Consider the following 21,285-nt stretch of genomic DNA (forward strand, 5'->3'; position numbering starts at 1 on the left):
ACAGCGATGCTTCTGAAAATGTTCAAGATTGATTATTGGCAGTTTCGTGTGCTCCCCCATGTGTGCTTGTGATTCGGTCACTCTGTCTTTTTTTTCTGTCTCTCTATTGGCCCCCTTATCCCTTCGCCCAGTGCAGGGTAGCAAACCGGACGAGCGTCTGGTTAAGCTCCTTGTCTTTCCTTGCTTCTCTATCTCTCTCTTTGTGGATGTGCACTTAAACCACTTCTTTGTGAAGAAGGCTTGTACGCAATGGTTTGAAGAAAAAACGCCAGGCCTGCGCTGAAACCGCAGCACAGTCACAGCGAAAGCTTGACGAGCGGCATTTCTGGACTCCGTTATAAACTAACTTGTGGGTACTAATACAAGTACACTAGCAACGTACCCACTACGCCACAAATCATAATTTTTGTGTAGTTGGGAAGCACCCACCATGCCATTACTCGTCATTCTGCGGAGAAGCGAGGTACCGTCTGTAAGGCATTATGTACAGTTTCTTGATGCGACAGCTGATGACGATGAAGAATTATGACGGAACCTTTTGTAATGGGTTGGAAGTTTTAAAGGACCCACTAGTTTCGTAATTCGCATTGTGTGACGCCCAGTCGTTATTTCACTCTCCCACCACGCTCTATAACATACGCTAACGTGAGAAAGAGATAGCGAGAGAGAGGGAATTAACTTTATTGAGACCCTGAGGAAATGGATCATGGGAGCCTTATGGGCTTCCTTGGTAACCTATAGCAGTGCACTTGCGAGGAACCCACTACGCTATAAATCGTCATAATTTTTGTGAAGTAGCGAAGCATCCACTATGCAATTTTTCGCCATTCTGCGGAGAACCGTGGTACCTGCTAAACACCTGTAAGGCATTATGTGCACTTTGTTGATGCTGTGGCTGATGACGATGAAGAATTATGGCAGAGCCCTTTGTAATGGGTTGGAAGCATTCAACAACCCACTGGCTGCGCAATTCGCATTGTATGAAGCCTGCTCAGAGAATTCGTGTTGTGTGACGCTCGGTTGCTGTTTTACTCTTCTACCACGCTACACTACATATGGTAATGTGGTTCCTTCCCGACATGAAGCCTGTATGCGGTCTTTTTGCAAAGCACTTTCAAGCACCGGCATGGCTCTGGGGTTGAATACTTGGCTCGCACGCAGAGGGCTCAGGTTTGAACGTTGTTCCATCGTGGAATTCTTTTCTTATTTCGTTTTTTTTTCCTTATTTCGAGCGATAGTGGTTACGGACACCGGCGGCGGCTGACAACTACGGCGCCAAAAGCGGTCCTTGTTGTGATCTCATAACAGCTTTCGCTGTAAAACCCTTACAGACTTTCCTGTCACTCTTCACAAACACTTCACCGCAAAAGCGCTAGTGCATAATTTTCTAGTCTGTCCGTCGCGTCACTGAAACACGCTAGGCCGCATAAACTGTGAACGGTGTGCATTTGATAAGTAGGAATCTTCTCTGAAGCACTGAAGGCTATTCCAGTGGGTGTCAATTTTAAAAGAAAATAAAATCTGTTCGGCTTCGTTTGGTAAAAGCAACTCTTTGAGTCTCATCACCGAGTTTGAGTGAGTGTGCAAGATAAGTCTTTCATTTGTAACCCGAGTTTATGGAAATTAAGCTTCAAACACTTCCAAACTGCACTGTCATCATGTTACGCGCAAGTTCTTGCTACCTCTTCGAGTGGAATTGTATGTGAGGCAGTTAAAACACGGGATTACAAACAGCGAGAAATTTCTTTAGAGTATAGACGATATTGAAAGCTTCCCATAGTTTTTTGATAACGCAAATATCTAGAATATGCTGGTATCCGGATCAGCGTCCGCATAAATGCTTTTGTGCCACTAGACCAGGGGTGTCACTCACCTCAGCTAGCGGGCCGCAGTCACGAAATTTAATGCCGCAACAGGGGGCTTGGGGGTTGGACAAAATACCAGCTAACGTCGCCATTTCAAAGAATCCCGTATCTCACATATCCACATATCTAATATCTGCCATATCTCACATAGCCCATAACTTACATACGGGATTTTTCTGAAGGTGATTTGACGTCAGGGTTCGAGAAACATATCGATGCGGACCTTCAGAATGGCGATAATCTGGACGGGAATTCTGAAATATAGTTTTCGTTCCACGCTTATGTTTCAACGCATGGCCGTATGTAGTGCCTCACGAAAAAATCCTTGAGACCAGTCATGTCTGTGTAGCTTACCCTAACAAAGCGTTATTATAGTCGCGATAGGCGAGAAAATAGTGCGACTACTATTTAGCAAAGTTGAACGCTGATGAACCTACATACTAAAAAGAAAAACAAAAAGACATGGTTGATCCCTCCGTCATAGGAATTGGTATAACACGAAAGTAAAACGGGTCTCGCCGTTAATCTGCCGGACAAACAATAAAGTTCTTTCATCCATGCATTCACAAAATTAGTTGAATGTTTACAGTAAATTGATATAAGAGAGCTTTCACAATGCCTATTGGTGTTTGGCAGCTATAGCGCCGTTTAACGTGGATGCACCCATGTTGACGCTTGGTGGCACATCTGCAACCAGATGACTAACGCCCATAATCAACGATTAAGCAAACCTTTGTGGTAGCTGTAGTAGTTAAGGGTGGGAGCGTAATCAGAGGAAGCGGTGTGACAGCCAGAACAGCGTCGCTGACTGGACGCAGAATTTGGGAATACGGCAAGGCGGGACTAGAGGGAGACGCAACGCGCGTGGGGTCGACCCTCTCCGGTAGCGATTTTTCGCGGGGCGAAGCCACGCGACGCAGGCGCGCGTCGCAGAGATATTTTTAATATGGATGGATGCTATGTGGCGAGGCCGAGGCTTTGGCTAAGGTCGCCACCTCGTGGTGTGTTAAGGCGCTCACAAAATTGCACTTCTCCTATCGGAAACGCGCCAAATGGGACGCACGCGCAGCAACGACGCGTTGCAGGGGCTGATCGCGGAGGCTGCGGTCATAATGCATTACCTCATTTTACCGTTCCCAGACGGTGACACCGCCCCGCCGACCAAGAGCACCGGAGAGGATAGTGTGAGGTATAAAAGGCGCGTTTGTAAGGACACCAGAGTGTGTGACACAGGCGCAGTGGATAGCATGCCTGGAATCTGTTGTCGCGACCGAGAGGTCTTGGGTTCGACTCCCGTTGATGGAACTTTTTCTTTGCCGTCTGATTGTGTGCATTTTCGACTTTATTTCCGTGACGGAAATACGTCACTGAATTCTTGGTGGACCCCGGCATAAAACACTTTCATGTTAAAAGCTAGCAGTTTTTCTGTGTACGAATACAACCGATGAGCGAAGGTCCTTAGAAATGGGACACACACGACTACGCCCCTGATCTCGCTGCTGGCTTTCATGAAGGTGGTGGGGTGGGGAGAACGTCTGCTGCGCTCGGTAGCGGGAAGGACTGAGCGAGTGAGTGTGTGGCGCGCATAGCGCAGGGAGAGGGGTGCGAGCGGTGATGCGGCGGGGAGCTTCGACGGCGGCGACGGAACGCCGCGCGCAGCGTTTCATTGTCCTCTTGCGCCGGCGCCGGGTGGAGAGAGAGTCAGCTACTGCCTTCGGCAAAGCGCCCGTAGTGCGCTAGAATGATGGTTGTCATTTCACAACCCACGATATAAGTGGTGAAAGTGAAGACCAGTAACCAGAAAGTGACGGCCAGTATAACCAGTTGTGGACAGAGCTAATTTCTTTTAACCTCGAATTTCTGGTGCTCTAGAACCGAACCACTCAAGGCCTAAACATTTCCTCTTAAATCACCGGCCACTGCAACCTAAAGCGATGCTTAAGAGAAGGGAGCTTCGACGGTGACGGCGGGGTGCGAGCCTAAGGAGCTTCGCTCCTAAAAAAGAAAAAAATGTATAGGACGACGACAGTATGTGCGGTCCACGTGTGTGAGACACCTGCACTATAGACGAACAGCGGGCAACACATATTCTACGGAAAAAGCGAATGACCATTCTGAAGCTTTTGAAAACTGTACTTAAGATGTATCAAGGGCAGTTCCAGATTTCGCTCACTTTCGTTTTTTTTTCTTCTTTTTTTCCTTTTGCAAAGGCCGATAGTACTGATGTGAGAGACGCCTTTTAAATCATCTCGTACGCAGTTGGCACGGATCACTGAGGGGTGAAATGCCAAAACAGGACTTACAAATAGACAGAAAAGACCCGGAGCCAGCGTAATCCAGTTGTATCCCTCTATGTTGTCCATCCAGCAACTGCAACAAGAACAGAAAGTAAGCTCGATGTGCTGAGACAGCTTCTATAGTACATCAATGCATCTACAAAGCCGGCCTACAACGGGTGATATAGATAGCAGAGATGCAAGGCTAATGCCAGCGCATAGAAAAGCCAGCCGGTAGCCAGTCAAGGGCACGCAGTACAAGCATTCCCGCAAAAAGAAGCTCTGTAGAGAAATCAGTTTGGTTCCATGGAAGGTTATAGGTTGCTTACTGATGAATTTGTGCTCAAAGTGGTGTATTGGGCATGACGATGGCATCACACCAGCGGCGGACAATCACGTGCTAGCAAAGCAAGCTCCGCGGAAACTAAATCGTTACTGAATACTGCGCCTGGAATACCAATTTCTCAAAGCAGATTAATAGAATAATCGTAACAGGTGTGTAGCAAGAAACATATTCCAAAAGATGGGTAGATTCGAGATTAATTTCCTAATTGATCTGGAACACACACACACACACATATACACACACGCACACGCGAACACACAAATTCAAACGCTGGACGTACGAAGGACGCCATAGAGTAGAGGGATTCTGGAATAATTCGAACGTCTGGCATTCTTTACCAGGCTGCCTAAGTACCTTTAAAAATCAAGCATATGCACGCGTTCTCAGACCTACAGCAGCTTGCCATACTCTCACATTTCCTGCCTTAAAAGAAGCATCGCCAATAATTGCGGAACTTTCCTTGTTTGATGCGTTATACGAGATGCGTAGTAAGCTTTCCCAGTTTGCCTTGTGAACTAAACAAGTTGCATTGTTAATATTTGTTCATAATTATAGTAATTGATGAACATTATAGTTTTATTATTGCAAATAATCCACGAAGTACATTGAAACAAAAGAGTGTTAGCAGTGGGCACTCAAAAAAATCTTAGACTGAAAGTGTTAGGCATCTACAATACATCAGAAGCGTGTCTTGAGTGTCCTTAAAGCAATGAATTGAGTCAAATAAGGCCACAAGTTTTTATTGAGCTTAATTCTGAGGATTAAGCTAGGTATTACCGGAATGCATGAACGTTGGCTTAGCTGAATGCATGAACGTTGGCTTAGCTGCAAGCTGCATGACTAAATGCATCGTCCAACGTCCATTTCACAAACACCAGCAACACGAGCACAAGCGCAGCAACAAGCAGATAGAGCACAGCACAGTGAAGAAGCCAGACCATATACGCTGAAATTTTTGTCTCTGGGTACTTACCTCGACGATTTTCTGTACGGATGCGAAACGGACACAACACAGTTATTTAAAAAGATGAAGGTATAGACCATATCACATGAATATATGAAGGCTGCCTCGAAGCAACTCCGCTCAATCACATGCACAGTTTACGTAAGTACACGAGTTTTGAAAGAGAAGGAATATGCATGTTCATGGCCCACGTAAATATTGATAGGAACGCACATTAGAAACCCCATAGTCGTTTTACGTTATGAAATACAGGGATTTTTGTATCTACAATTCCTTTGAATAACACTGACGCAATGGTACACACAGAATAAGAGAAAGTGGAGCTCTAGTTGGAAGGAATTTGTTATGGAAGAAGTTTGATGCCGGCATGGACACTAGCGTAGGGAAACATGGCATTTATGTATACTGCAGGCCGAACTTTTTTCGATGATCATTTCGTCCACAAACGGCTGAAGCAAAAACACCACGGCATCTATTACAGAATCAACTTGTCGTGTCTTGATCTGTCAAGTAAACCTGTCACGCGGTAGCGCTTCATTACGTTGGCTATCGAGAACTTATCGTGGTGGCTTAGCGTCAGTGACTTTGAGCTGCAACAAAGGAGTCTGCGCGACCACATCCGGGCCACCGAAAGGCACAACCAACCGTGCGCCTGGCACTGTGTGGGCGCTAAAGAACCCCAGATGGTTAAAATGAGCCCGAAGTCCCCCACCACGGCTAATCTCAAGGTCGTATCCGGCTTTTAGTACGTGCGTAAAATATAAATTATACTATGCTGCAGGCCACATTGAATTGCTTTGCCCATATTACCAATACCAACTCAGTATGATAGCATAAAAAATATAAGCGTTCTCCTGCTGGTGGAAGGAAATAACAAAAAAGAAAAAAAAGACGCAGCTCGTCATGTCTTTCGCGTAATATTTTTGTTGACGCTGCTTCATTCGGTGTTCCTCAATTAATGCTCCTAGATTACTCGTATGTACTTGTATAGCACAATCGTACTTATGTAACGATTTTGATTACGAATGAGATTTGGCCTCTTACGACGAGCTCTTTATTGTTGATCCGCTATAGCTTTGTGACGAAGCTATACACAGGCAATCTATGTCCCTAAATGAGATCAACGATATATGTTCACCACGAGATATATAACCTAGTATTGGCGATATGCATGCCACGCAGGATGGACCGGTTACATGTTATTTACGTAATTCCGCAATACCAATATACAGACGAACATATTAGGCAAATGCGTCGCACGAAACAGACGCATACCTTATTTACTCGTGATGACCCTATACTTTGTTAATGTTTTTGAAAAGGGACTTCTACGTTTCACGTAGCGCAAAATTCGATGCACCTAAGCTCCTGAGCCGGTGTGGTGCTCAGCACGTGTTCGCATTATCTTGGAGTGATTGGATGACGGTTCAGACTCCCTTAAAATTGTTGGACATTCAATCATAAAGCAAGCAATCACTTTTGCAGTGAAGGAGGCTAGACAGTCGACGCGACCCGTCGCTGCTCGTCGATTGCGCACTTTTGTTGATGCCAACCGGCCGTTTACCATTTTGCAAATACTTTAATAATTATTTTGATGCTCCACCTCGGCATTTAGAAACTTCATCTTCTGCAACGTACCTGTCTAGGTGTTTTTCTCTCTTTCTTACGTACCTTCCCCCAGTTAACGTGAGCTTCTCTAACGAGATTGGTTTCTACATACACGTAACGACATACGTATATACAGACAGTATTTACGTAACTATACATACATGTACTGCATCCAGTATGCATAACAATGAGCGAGGCATATAACAGCGGCACAGAGCTGCAACGTTACGTGATTAACTTACGGGTGGCCGGTCCGTAGGGCCCGTAGTGCTGCGCTCATGGCGACGAATATTGCGGGGCAACCTGAATGCAAAGAAAGAATTCATTTGGCGCGCCTTTTCAGTGACTACACGCGGGTTGCCGAGCCAACAGCTGGCGCACAAGAACTAAATCATTGTTACCCGTCTAATAAAGCCCGTGCCGCTGGCGTAATAGATGCAAGTGGAGCAAGCGCTTGGAGTCCCCAGACCCCATGGAGAAAGCACGGAATACATTTCCCGGAGCCCGTCTGAAGCATTTACACGAATACCGCGAACATGGCAAGAAGGCAGAATTTGCCGATGAACTTACAACACAGCGATACATTCGTTTATTTAAAAAAAGGGCTGTTTCACAATGGCGGATGTAGCAGTCAACAGATTTTGTTTGTGACAAATCACCTAAAAAATGACCTGTGGTCGAAGACGTTGCAGCTTGCGAGTGGCAGCGTTTTTTTCCCTACAAGTAAAACAATGCGCATGCTAGATGCGGCGTTAAAAACTAATACCGCAGCAACTCTAAGATAAAAGAAAGTGGATAGAGACAGCTGAATTTAAAGTAAAGGTGACGAAGTAGCACACAAACGTCTAAATAGGTTACCAATTCAAGTCACAAAGTCAAGGTTAGAAAGACTGTACATGCAAAGGTTCGAAAGAACAGACTCTTGTATAAGTTAATTTTTCATAACAGCACAATAAAGCGTTTGATGAAGGGAGTTCTATTATTATTTGCAATAAAAGAAGGAAGTAAGAGTGCTCTGAGAATTTTTTTGTCAGCCAGAACGTGAGTTTGCTTACACTTTCTGCTAAACAGAACATTATAGAACAATTTGATACGCCTACGATGATCTGGAACTGAAGTTAATGATAAACGCAATGGTGCTACCTCGTCTTCCTCAACATTAAGTCTTCGAGAACGAACTCCTGCATAGTTTCGCATATGTCCAGTATAAGACTGCTTACTAGCAGATATTCCTACTGCACTCTACCGAACGAAAGGCAATAGCTTAGCATCTTCCCAATATATGCGGCATATCTTTTCTGAACAAGTAGAACCTGTTATCTTTAAACGCTTTGAAGTCTTGGCGAACGCAAGGAATCAAAGTAAATGTTGAATAGTTTCTTACCCCAACCGATGACATAAAAGACGAGCAGTGATTTTTGCTCAGCGAAGGCCGATGTGATGAGCCTATGCAGGTAGAAGCCTTCGCAGAACATCCAAGCGTACTGGCACAACCGGAAATAGCGTGAAAGGGTGTACAGCACCTTGCATAAGTTCTGCTCCAGAAAGCATGCGACGAAGAAAGAAAGTTGAAATGAGTAACTTCTTTTTGTGTGTCTCGTTAATTGCGACAGTACGGTACAATTTTCTTCTGTGGATCACGATGTTCCAAAATTGTACTCAGGAATGCACTTCCTGAGAAAACAGCATATAAAAATAGAGAAAATCGAAAGGCATCGCGTTTACAAAGAGTTAACTAACCGTAATAAAAATAGTTACATATAAACTGAACACTAACAACTTTGAAACGTGTTTGTTATCTTTTAATGTTTTGAACACATTGACACGTTTACAGAAGTTTGCGAGGCCCTTCGTGCACCTTCACTTCTTCAATGCTTTCTTTTATTCATCTACGGAACTTATCAAAAATGTGTAACATTCCCATGTTTCGTATGCTGTTCCATCTTATCAATATCTTTTGTGAGTTTTTTGTGATGCTATGCGAAGTATCTGGGGCCCATAAATACCGCCATCATATTTTGTATAACATAACAATATGAAAAATACCTTGATATCAAGTTGTCAACACACGAATCATGTTTGATGCTGGGTGAGTACATGGCCTGTAACAATCATCAGTACTCTCTTCTCATGCTGGAATGCTTCAGCTTTGAGAAGTGTGCGTGAAAGGTCACTGACGCAGAGAGGTTATGCAAAAAAAAAATCTACACTAAAAAATGAACGCTGTACCGATGCACAGGAGATGTAATGCACTCGAGATAATCTTATCATCAACGTGGGACTAGAACTACCGTATACGTCTTTTATCTCAAAGTAATGAGCTCAATGTTTTCGAAAAATCAGGAGAGATTGTTACCGCTTTCTTTTTGTTTCAAAGTGTAGGGCTAAAATATGAGGTATTTCCTTAGTTATTAAAGGTAGTTATTAAAGACGTCAGAACTACCCATCGTATCTGGTGATGGTAAAATGTTGAAAATACCGGGTTCTCGTTGACGCGTATGTTCTTCTCCTCGTTGACGTGGTCCAGGATGAAGACCGAGTCTACGAGGATGACGCTGATGTCGTACAGCACCATGGCAACGCAGAAGTTCTTGTGTAGAGCGATGCGGTGAACCTGCAGCTGCCTGCCAATGAAGGTGAGAAACTGTAAGGAGGTGAGAAACTGTAAACTGTTTCGTACCTACAGGTGCAAACTGTAGGTACGAAAACCTTCTTGGGATAATAGTGCCATTAACTGAGATCCAATAGAGCAGGGACAAATTCTGCGCCTACGTAACCGAAACTAAGGTAAACTGCGGAGAAATATAGAACAAAGCCGCACTTTAATTCACCGGCGCCAAACTATTAGCAATAAGTACTCGTAAAACGGGCAGCGATATTAGTTTCGGCAATTCAGTGGCCGCTTGTTCTTGACAAAATCAAATATTTGTTTCAAGGAAACATCTTGAAACACCTTGCGCCGTGGGTGCTTTAATTTTCAGTCTGTGCCTCACTACAAAATGTTCCCATTATCTGCACAGTGAAAGTGCATTTTAATTAATGTGCTGGAGTTCAAAGCCATTAGGTGGACCGTTAAAATCATAAGAACTACCTTATAAATCGGCGAATAAAAGCGCCGAGTACACTTTATATTTTACAAGGTACCATACATCAGTGCTATCAGTAAAGCATACGCTTTTTTTATTTAAGACATTCCTTGTCTGATGAAGTTTTCATAGCATAGATCGTTGTTCTGAATATATGCAAGGCAACCGTATTGTATACGGTTACGTTGCATACATTCAGAACAACGAACCTTGCATATATCCAGAACCATGCATGCTAACTCTTTTGTTTTCTTAATGAAGTAATGCTAAATTCCGCCCTACGTGTACAGAGACTTGCTCTTGTTGCCCTTTGCTGCTGCTTGAGGCTATAGAAGCCCTTTACCCTGCCTGTATGTCTGTCTTGTAAGTTCCAATGCGTCCCGATGCAGGGAGAATAGCTCCTGCGACCACGTTCACAGTACATTCGCTGTACAACAGAGCTGTCTGTGTTTGTCATACAACAGCATATAGAATACTTATATTCATATTTGATGGGTCTATTTGATGGTTCTGACGTTTCATTTTATCTTGAGACTTGTACAGTGCATTGACTCGAAAGAAGGATAGACAAGCCATAGTCCAGGCGAACGCGTTTGATCAACCCCATTTGAGGCTCACTAGGCGAAGAAAATTTTGTTTGTTTGTTTAAGGGTGAGTCGTACACATACAAAAAGAGGCAACGCTTGAGTTTACCTTTAAATCCTATACAAATAATCTGTAACATTGTCTTCATAGGGTCAGAATTTTCGCTGTACAGTCACATCAAATATGAAGCAAATGAAAAAGGAGAAATCTAGCCAAGATTAAATTGTGTGAGTATAATTGGTAACCAGGATGCGCATTAAAAGCAACTTTCTAGTAAAAAATAGGCACTGATTGTAGCCGCGTGTTGTGATATGCTCTATGTCCATAAAACAGATAGTGATCGTTCTACTTTTAATACATATATCTTTAACTTATTTAACACAGGGTAGTCTACACAAGAGAAGAAATGAAAACAGAGAAAGAGAACACCAAAGCAATAACATCGTTAATCCTGGCTGGTGATCTCTGCGAGTGTCTGGTATTTTAATTAAGTTTATTGATTACAATTTGCGACAGCGAAAGAGGAGCAAAGGCGGTTACGAGAATATAAACAACAGTGTCACCCATGACAAGTGTTTCATGGCAAGATAGCAGTAAAATAAAAATTCACGTCTGCATGAGGCTTCAGTCACCACAGACAATGAGTTTACCACGTGGCTGCACCACACAGTGCATTACATATTTGTCCTCTCACGTGAATTGAATTCTATAATTTTCTGTTGAGCCCCGGACGGAAGCACTTATCGACGTCGGCATCCTGTAGCAGATCCATAAAGCATCATGCTGTATCAGTCATGACCTGAGTAAATGTAGGCATTTCATAATGTCCAGACAAGCGCAATGCTTCGCTTTAACAAGACCAATGGCTTTGACACTGCACCGGCGTGACGTGGCCTCCTACTCTGGGTAGTATACAGTGCTGTAAATACAGACATAACGCTGTCGGTAAACATACCTGCAAAGCAGTTTCTTCCATCTCAGTTAACAGCACATTCAGGGTTAAAGGGCAGAAGGCAATATGCATATGCTCGCAAGCATTAGTTATGTCAACTCTCTCTGTCCCTAGGGCGTCAACGCTTATAAAAGCATGAAGAAGGAACTTACTTGTACACAGAGAATATGATGATGGCAGGCACCAGGACGACGACCGACAGTGAGTGCAAAACGATGGAAAAGATGGTCATAGAACGATGGTACTGAAGGTGTGCCGACACCATGTGACATGCAAAAAAGTATAGCAATGAAAGGATAAGTCCATCAATACAATTATGACACTATGTGATCAATAGGGCACTGGCACACGCAACAATACAAGCAAGTTTCCACAAAATGAAGCCGGCAGGATATTAAGAGACTCGCGCATTTATGTTTCCTTGCCTGTTCTTTGAAAATACGTTTATTTACGGCATCCTAGACGTCCCCACGAAGTAACGAGATCAAACACGTATGAATTAGATTCTAAGAGTGTCGACATAAAATGCTTGTTTAATTTAATTTTTAAAGATAATCTGCCTTCGTTGAAAACGCATATTGTCTGTATAGAACGCTGCTAGGCTACTGACCATCCGTTATAAACGTGAGTTTATGTTCGAGACTGCAGCTCCCTTCTGCTGAGCATTTTAACTTGTTGGATTTGTCTAAAGTAGATACTTTTAACGAGAAAATCATTGCGCATTTATTAAGCCATGCATTTAGCCCCGAGCATTGCAGACAACAACGCTGCGGCTGACGATCACGTATATATGAAAGTGTTCGAAGCGATGACCCGTGTCATATTTGGAAATTGAAACTGACAGCCTCACAAAGGGGCACGCTTATTGCTGCTCGACTAATCGAGTTGTTCTCGGACGCCTCTATTCGTGGACAGTTCTGCACACACATGCATTGCCTTCGCTATATCAGCACACGTTGGCGATGAGCCTTCCGTCCTACACGAATGCATCCTGTTGCCATTGTTTCGGTGAATGACAGGCGGCAAAATATTGCCACAGTGCGGCTTGCGCTACGCACCCAACACATCGCTGAGGGGGAGGTGATCACGAACAGCAGCTTGACTCCAATCATTGTCAGTCACGTGAAGCTCTTGACCTATGGCCGTATTGATTGAGTCCTGTGCGTATTCGCACCAAACACGCCTGTGTAACTCGTCGTAACAAAAGGAATACCGCCTAGAGTTTCTAGCACCATCCAAACCATTAGCTAGCTAGCTAGCTAGCTAGCTAGCTAGCTAGCTAGATAGATAGATAGATAGATAGATAGATAGATAGATAGATAGATAGATAGATAGATAGATAGATAGATAGATAGATAGATAGATAGATAGATAGATAGATAGATAGATAGATAGATAGATAGATGGATGGATGGGTGGGTGGGTTGGTAGGTAGGTGGGTGGGTGGGTGGGTGGGTGGGTGGGTAGGTAGGTGGGTGGGTGGGTGGGTGGGTGGGTGGGTGGGTGGGTGGGTAGGTAGGTAGGTAGGTAGGTAGGTAGGTAGGTAGGTAGGTAGGTAGGTAGGTAGGTAGGTAATGAACGTGCTGCAAGTAGAGCCTATTTCAGGAACTGATGAAACCGCTTAAGAGACCAAGTTTGCGCAATCATGCTGTTATTTAAGACTTATATGTAGTTCATGACGCGCCTTTTAGGCGGTGTAATGTAGCGCATGAATGCAACACAAGTTTTTACACGTGAAGCTATATTGAGTAGCGGTATCATGGCGTTCCACAAAACCAATCTTTTGAAAGCGGAATGCTTGACACGTTCAGGTTTGAACACGCGTTCAATGAGCGAGCCCTCTAAATTATGTGATGGCTCTGAAGCTCCTCCCTACTTACGCTTCGAATACACATATGAGTGGTCGGTAATTTCCATAATGTAATGACATTTTAGTGAAAAATAGTACAGTAATTCAAATCGTAATTCAGATGTCTACACCATTGCAAACAATAACAATAAGAAACGAGTGCTGATGTCATGCTCGTGGCAAATTCTGTAACTGCGGCGACTTCAGGCAATACTGCGGTGTTAACAATTTACTCCTGCTGTGTGATCGTCCTGGTACTTCAGTCACTACAATTCTGACCCAAAATTTCTTCAGATTTGGTGCATAATGTTCCTGCTTATTTGCTCTCGACTTTCGCGTATGGCTCACACCGAGCCAGAAAACCTAGATAGTATGAATCATATTAAAGCTGTTTGTACGTGCAGTAAAGGTGAACACTTCTTAAAACCAATTAAACGTTTTTCACTGGTTGACAAATACCGCAATTATGCGAGAATTCTGCGAGCTTTAGGTGAAACTGTGCAAGTCTATTATGTTGGCATTCAGTGTGTGACATTACAACTTAGCTACATGTAGGCAGCTCTTGGTTGTGTTTCTTCAGCCATGTGGCGCACTTCTTGGCGTCAGAAGAGGCAGAGGAAAGCTGTAAGAGCCGTTGTCTAGGTAGCAGAGAAAACTTATATTGAATATATTGGCTGCGCTACGCAATAATAATGTCTGTGACAATGTCAAGAGCGTGAAGAACAGAGGTAGGGGCAACACATTTGTTAAGTATTTCAATCTTTGTGAAGGACAAATTTATCAGCTTTATAGGGCGGGGGGGGGGGGGAGGTGAGTTGTGCTGACCATAAATCTTCAGTGATCGAAAAGACTTTTCGTTTGTGCGAAGCATCGTAAACACTGCACTTAATGCGTCCCGTATGCCCCATATTGTATACACGTTATATTGAAACATACCTCCAGTGAGCCACAGTCGTAGAAAGTGTACTCCTTGCCGTACTCCTGGCTGTAGAACCACGTACCGTTCTCCCAGCAGGTTTTCTTCGACATTTCTGCGTCGAAAGGCCCAGTGAAATAAGAACAGTGTGAGACGCGTCATACAGGGTCTCTCAAATATCATACACCGATCTTTACAAGAAAAAAGACTCCTCATTTATCGGTTACAAATATTCAAGGTCATGCAGCTTTTGACGATTAACGTCATTAGCTCATTAGAATTACTCATTTTCCTCGTTGTAATGAATAAATTACAACGTTACTTACATTTTTTAAGCATAGTCAAACTGAGATGTCTTTAGCAAATATAATATTTGAATACATTGGCGGAGGAAAATCGAACTGTTTTCTGGTCAGGGTGGGTGCGTATATACATGTTCTATTTTTACACTTCGTGATATTAAAATTATTATTTTTTTAAATGAAGTGCCCATCCTTGAACGGCAGTCTCGAACAGATTCTCGACAGAGGGAGGCAGCCAATATATGAACAGACGAAAAGCCGCACAAACACTTGCGCATGACGACCTATGCTGTCGTAGTTGTCAATGGATATTTTTTTCTTTATGACAATGTCCACATTTCCGCTTCCGGAAGAAGCGAAAGATGCTGTCTAAACACCAGAAACGCGTGAGGGATTTCACTTATAAAATCGTGCACTGTTCAACAAAATGGCTTCTACTCAAAAGCTGTCCCTCTCTCATCCGCAAGTTATAGAGCAGGCGGGTTAATAAATGCGTTTACACTTCATCGTTCATATCTCGCTTCCTGAACAGCATCATTTCCTTTAAGACAAGTCAAACATTGCCTAAAGTCATAAGAAATTGGCATATTTTAGAAGCGCTCGCAACATGTAAAGAAACTCGTGTTGCAATTTCTCGCGGATTTTTGTTATGTATACGCTTTAACAGAATAATGATAGTACGAACTGAAACTTCTTTTTCTTACTATAACGGGTTCTACTAGCATCCCTAATTTCTAACACCGGGCGCTTTGAGAAGGGGTAATTGTAACAATATCTATGCATCGTTTATAAATCAGAAGCTCAAAGTTAATTGAATTCCGCATATCAGAATCGAGCCAAGTGAGACGCGTCAGTAAAGACGCCGCTCGAGCTAACGGAGGAACCTGAACTCGGGACTGCTTAGATGAAGCTTTCATTTCCAAGCACTGGTTGCTGTAATCCATTGCAACTTTAAAAAAATGAAGCTGGCAGAAATATCTCGGCATGGAAATAAGTTACAACCAAAGGATCCTATGATTCAGTTATTCTTTTAAACTGCCAAACCCCAAATTCAAAACTTCGCCTTTGAAACACTTAAGACAGTTTCCCGAGAGTTTCACCTGCTTACATTTATACTATTGAAAGGTTCTGAATAGTCGGAGTGCATCGAAAAACAAAAGTAGAAGCGACGTAGCAAAGAGGAGTAACGGAGACCTGCATGCATTTAACTGAAAGCTCCACTGCCATCAATACGCCGAATGCCGATATGTTAAAGTTTTTGTAATGTTCCTCTCATTTACTGACCTAGTTTCCGAACAGCATAGGTGCCGTTGTTCATTTTTGTTCTATCTTCGTAATACGCTATACCAACTCCGCAGTGATTAATAAATGAGAGCACTTTTACGAAGCAACGCTAAAGCTGGCGGTACACGTGTCAATGCCGATCCATTATTGTAAGCGTATAGACCTCTATAGTCGCAAATATGCACTCATTCGCAAAGGTCACATGTGCGACACAACGACCGCGACTTACTGATGCACTGCGGTTGCTCGGTGATAAAGTACGCGTGCGCGGGGCACGGCTTATGCACAGTTGTCCCAGCAGGCGTGTTTTTGTAGCACGTCCAGCCATCCCATGTCGCAGGGCAATGTGGCCCGTCTGGAAAAGCAGATAATCATAACAAGGGTGTTAGATTTTACTACGAGTACAAACACAGCATGCCGATATTCACTAAGCACTAGGCAGTTCTTTCAGGCTCATTATCACTTGTACATTGAGTAAGTACCTTGTCACACAACAACCCTAACCGCCGTTAATCCGCTAACGACCGTTTTCGTAAACGGAGGTAGGCAACTCCTGTTATCGCCGTAAACTGACAACATGGCGGCCCCCACGTCGGACGCGGGCAGCTCGGCTCCAAGCGAAATATCCAAGGAGGTGAAATATCGAGCCAAAAGCGGTTCAACTGGACCATTGCGACGACGGAGGCGTTGATACGCGTTTGGGAAGATAAATTACCGGCTTTGGGGTGCAAGTTTGCCCGTGCTGCAAAAATCTCGTGTGCACTTGACGAGATTGATACACGGCTGCGTTCGTTGAACAGGGCTTCACGCTGTTTGATAGACGCGCATCAAAACACGCTGCTGAAGCGTCTATAATTGAGCGTGAAGCCCTGTACAAGCGGAGTTGCACGAACGCAGCCATGTATCAACTAAAGAACGCTTGGAAGCGCTGCAAACGTGTGACAGCGCCTCTGTCTGCTTTACGGTAATTGTTGTAACGTCCGCTAACTGCAGTTGGGTATAACAGCGGTTTAACACAGACGCCTAATTTGAACATTTTCTTTTCGAGGCTTTAGTTTTCATTGTTCTGCGTGCAATACATCTGTACACTACACCGTTCGGAATTGCGCTTGCCGACGTTGGTGGGCCACTTTCCATCACTCCCACTGGGCAGTCCTTGGACAATGACTACGGTCGACCACCTTATGGGGAACGCTAACATAGCCTTTTCCATTTATAGATCTTCGCAAGTTTCTGCCGTTGTTTTTGAAACCGTAATTCTGCATCATACCACTCTTCGGGCCCTACAGAGCGAGTGTTGAAAGACGTTCCTTTCACAAGCGTTATGTACGATGCGATGCGAGCCTCACGCACCTCCCACACTTGATAAACCTACTATATATAGAAGCCACCCTCGAACTAACGACCTGATTAAGCGATTTCATCGAACTAATGCTAAAATAACAAGTGTGCTTATTCAACCACACCACAGATAATGGGGCACGTTTTGATCTCATTTACGGCCCCTAGCTCACTTTCTCCCTCGACGCTTTTCCTTCGCCTTCTCTGCTACACTGTTCATGTTTCACTGTTCCTGTGATGGATATGTACCCAATATCGCCCAATATTGTCAACGTGCTCAAATGAACGCTGAAGCCATATAACTGGATCGCAAGACCATTCACGGCACATTGACACCGTGTCTTATACCCTTGCCCTGGTGACGATGTGCTGCCCTGGATACGAGTTAACTCTACAAGCTTGTATGACAAGTTTTATCCCTCTCTTTGTCCACCAGACCATAGCCCTGGAGTGAGATTCTCCTTTCGATTTCCGCTTGGCCGCAATTACTGGCCCCACTGACCACCGCTACCATGGCACAAAGGTCGTAAAGCTTCCCGAATGAAGCTCGTCACGAGGTATGGCACTCCTTTCGCTGTAGCTGCTGCCACAATAATCGCTCCCATGGGCAGAAAAGTGACATGTTGTAGTGCCGAAGCATGCTCACAAGAGAAGACGGGACAGGGGCTGTTCCGTATTCTTTTGTGTTTCTTCTTTTGCGAGTGTGCTTCAGCGCTACAGTATGTCCATTAGCAAGCACCAACTTGCGCAGTAACACGTTCTTCGGAAGAAAACAAGCGTGACTCCTTAAAGGGGTCATGAACCACTATTCCAAGTAATGATCTAATGACCTTAGTATCGGAGTTTACTGCCTCCCGAATCGATTGCCGCAAAAATTTCACGAATCCGTCGAGAATAAGCGGAGTTACGGGGGCTTGGCGCACGCTCTGATTGCTTTCTCTCTTTTCTCGTGCCGACGAGCGCACAGGAAAGTAGACAGGGAGGGATGGCACGGGGGTAAAAAGTTACGTCAGCGCGCGTCATGAAACGCTCATGAAACGCAATCGCTCTCCCGCTGTGATTCGCACACGCGAGTGCGGCTACCGTGTAAAGTTAGCAGACTGAGGAGTGTGGCGCGGGCAAGTGGCGGCACTCCGTGGCAAGAAGCGCATCTCATCCGGCTATCGGCCAATAAGCATGCTATGTCTCCGCGACGTCAACGTGCAGACGTCCCGCCCACCGACGAGAGTGAGAACCGGCCTCTGTTTGAAAGAGGGCGCCTGAGGAAACGGCAACTTCGCGCTCCGCTTGTGGCCTTTACGCGGCGCGCACGACTGTAACATTTTGCAGAGCAGTTCATAGCCGTGTCTGCTTTCCGCAGGTTGTGTTTTTTCAACAAGCCCAAGGGGTGTTTCATGACCCCTTTAATATACACACTACCTTATCTCGCTTCTTCATCATGCGCATGTAATTCCTCTTTATCGCCTCTGTGCGATCATGCGTGGGATCAATATCGATGTCTGAACGTACTAGTACGTAAAACTTCTGTAATGTCATATTAACACAACAGGATGAAATACAAACTGACATTCCCGTATGAAATTTAAATATGAATGTGGGGTTTCATCTCATTTCTTGTCTATAGATGGTTGATTTTATGTTATTGAACACCGCGATCGACCCTCAGGTCGATCTCTCTGCTTTTCTCTAAATAAATTCTCTCTCTCTCACCCGCTGCCATGTTCCCCTATTGAAGGAAGGGTGTGGACACTGTGAACATTTTAACATTCTTGTTCCGTGGTGTACTTGGCCTGTAGAACAAAGAAACTGTATGCGGGATGTTTCGTGCCAGCCGTTAAGCGTGGCTACCTACCAATATGCAAAAAAAGATGCTTCAACTTCAGTTCAGAAGTTCACAGAGCGTTTCATGTTCCTTTTTTTATCTTTTAGCGAAAGCTAAGGCCTAATTTTGTTTCTTTTTACGCACGTTAATTTTCTGTTCTGTATGCTGCTATTATTAGAGGACCGTTCGTCCTGTGTGTTCCTTCGCGCGGTTTTTACGTTCTACAAATGCGTGACCAACTAGCCCAACGAACGACACTTCTGTAATTAGAGGGTCATTCCAAGGATAATAGTTCGGACGATCTCTGGTATGTAGGTCATCTCCTAAACAGCCAGCCGGTCTGAGAACTGGCCAACCTCCCTGTCTTTCCGTTTTCGGGGCGAAACTCCTTAGGGTGTGGTTCGTTCCCTCCACTGTAGTAGTATGTATGTAGCCAGCTCTAGTTTAATGAGTTGCTCACTAGATGGCGTTTCATGTGTTTCTTAGAGTTGCTGTTTAAAGATGACAGATGGCGCTTGTATGATGCGAATGGCGCATGTCATCGGATGCCTGCGATCGTAAAAGGCGCTAGCTCTTGGCGCGCTTTCTCTTTCGCTCGGGAGCGGACACTTTCCCTGCATTTCACCGATCACAAAGCGGTGATAATGAAGGGACCACGTAAACCAACAGTACAATAAAAGTTTGATGTTTAATATATACACGGTGTTTCACACTCCTTATATGATGTACTGGGCGAATTTCACGGAATAGTTTCACGGTTTACCTATGATTCCCTGCGGAGCTTCGCCCCACTCATCATCATTCACCCCGTGGATATGATGTGACTTTTTTCTTCTCCTCCTCCTCTATTGCAATATACTGCGTTTAGAATACAGCTTCGACGATTTATAGATATATGTGCCTAGAACGAACTGTGAGCTATATAGATAGGGCTCCCTGTTTTAGGTGTTTATATTCCTTGAAAATAGGCGGGTGTGTATCGGAGTTTATTCCTTGTAAATCCCCAATACTCCGAAATTCGCAGTTTTGCATTATCAGAATCCCAAAATTTTAGATCAATTCATATCTGAATACTACACCATCAAAACACATGACACGTTTTATTTTTATAGAAGGTTTGAATGCACCAAAACGTATATGCACAAGCGAAATACTTGAACACAAAACACCTATATTTGTGCGTATACCAACCTTAGGTTAAAGCTTATTGTAAAACACGCAAGCATACTTTACGAGGTTGATGTCAGTGATCGAAGCGCGCTGACGACTCTCGGCTTTGAAAATGTCTTTTCAACGTTCGCTAGAAACAGGAAGCGCCAGCTAGAAGACGCAGCGCGCAGCGAGAAAGCACTGGCCACTGGGCATTGTGAAGTCTCCAAAACGACAGGGGTTCAACAATGTTACATATTTCATAGCACTGATAGTTCGCAAAAACACTCAAAAGCTGGCTCATGTCGTCAGATTCAAAAAGCACTAATTGAAAAATAAGCGCATAGGTTTGGAACGCGCAGGGCAGCTCATGCTTCACATTTGGATTCACAATTTGAACAAACTACCAAAACGACACTTTGCTGCACTGGAGTTGATCGCACAGGTTCCTCTCAGATGTCTGTCTCCACTTTTTAGCGACAGCAGCGTAGTATCGTGAATGTCTGCGACTGTTGTTAAGTGGTCATTCTCGTCAAGGAGGTAGAACAGACTTGTTACATCCGATGCGAAGACCTCGGTTGGATCACGCCGTTGACTCCAACCTGGCACACCAAGTTCATCCAATACTGGGGGTACGTGCAAACGAACCCCCAGTATTGGATGAACATGGTGTGCCAGGGTACTCTCTGCCTCAAGTTCCTCAATGATTGAGAGCACGGCACACGAATTGGTCTTCAGAAACCTCATCTTAACGAGCAACTCCCGTACAGCTTCAGGCGATGACATAAGACTACTGAGCTTCTCACACTTCATTCCCTTGGCTTTGTCGCTTCCCAAGAAAGACATAGTGGTGCGCCAGTAGTCCAAACTATCTTCTAGAGCTTCATAAAAAGAGGACCACCTCGACGGACATAAAGGGTTTTCAGCGACTTCAAGGACA

The 21,285-nt window shown here is 44.2% G+C and overlaps 1 pseudogene; it reads right to left on the reverse strand.

Moving 5' to 3' along the window:
• LOC119387816 (calcitonin gene-related peptide type 1 receptor-like) overlaps positions 1–19,094 on the reverse strand; it is a 38,968-nt pseudogene extending 19,874 nt beyond the window's left edge.
• Between the last annotated feature and the right edge of the window lie 2,191 nt (positions 19,095–21,285).

Source organism: Rhipicephalus sanguineus, chromosome 3 (genome assembly GCF_013339695.2).
Source record: "Rhipicephalus sanguineus isolate Rsan-2018 chromosome 3, BIME_Rsan_1.4, whole genome shotgun sequence".
Taxonomy (NCBI): Eukaryota; Metazoa; Arthropoda; class Arachnida; order Ixodida; family Ixodidae; genus Rhipicephalus; species Rhipicephalus sanguineus.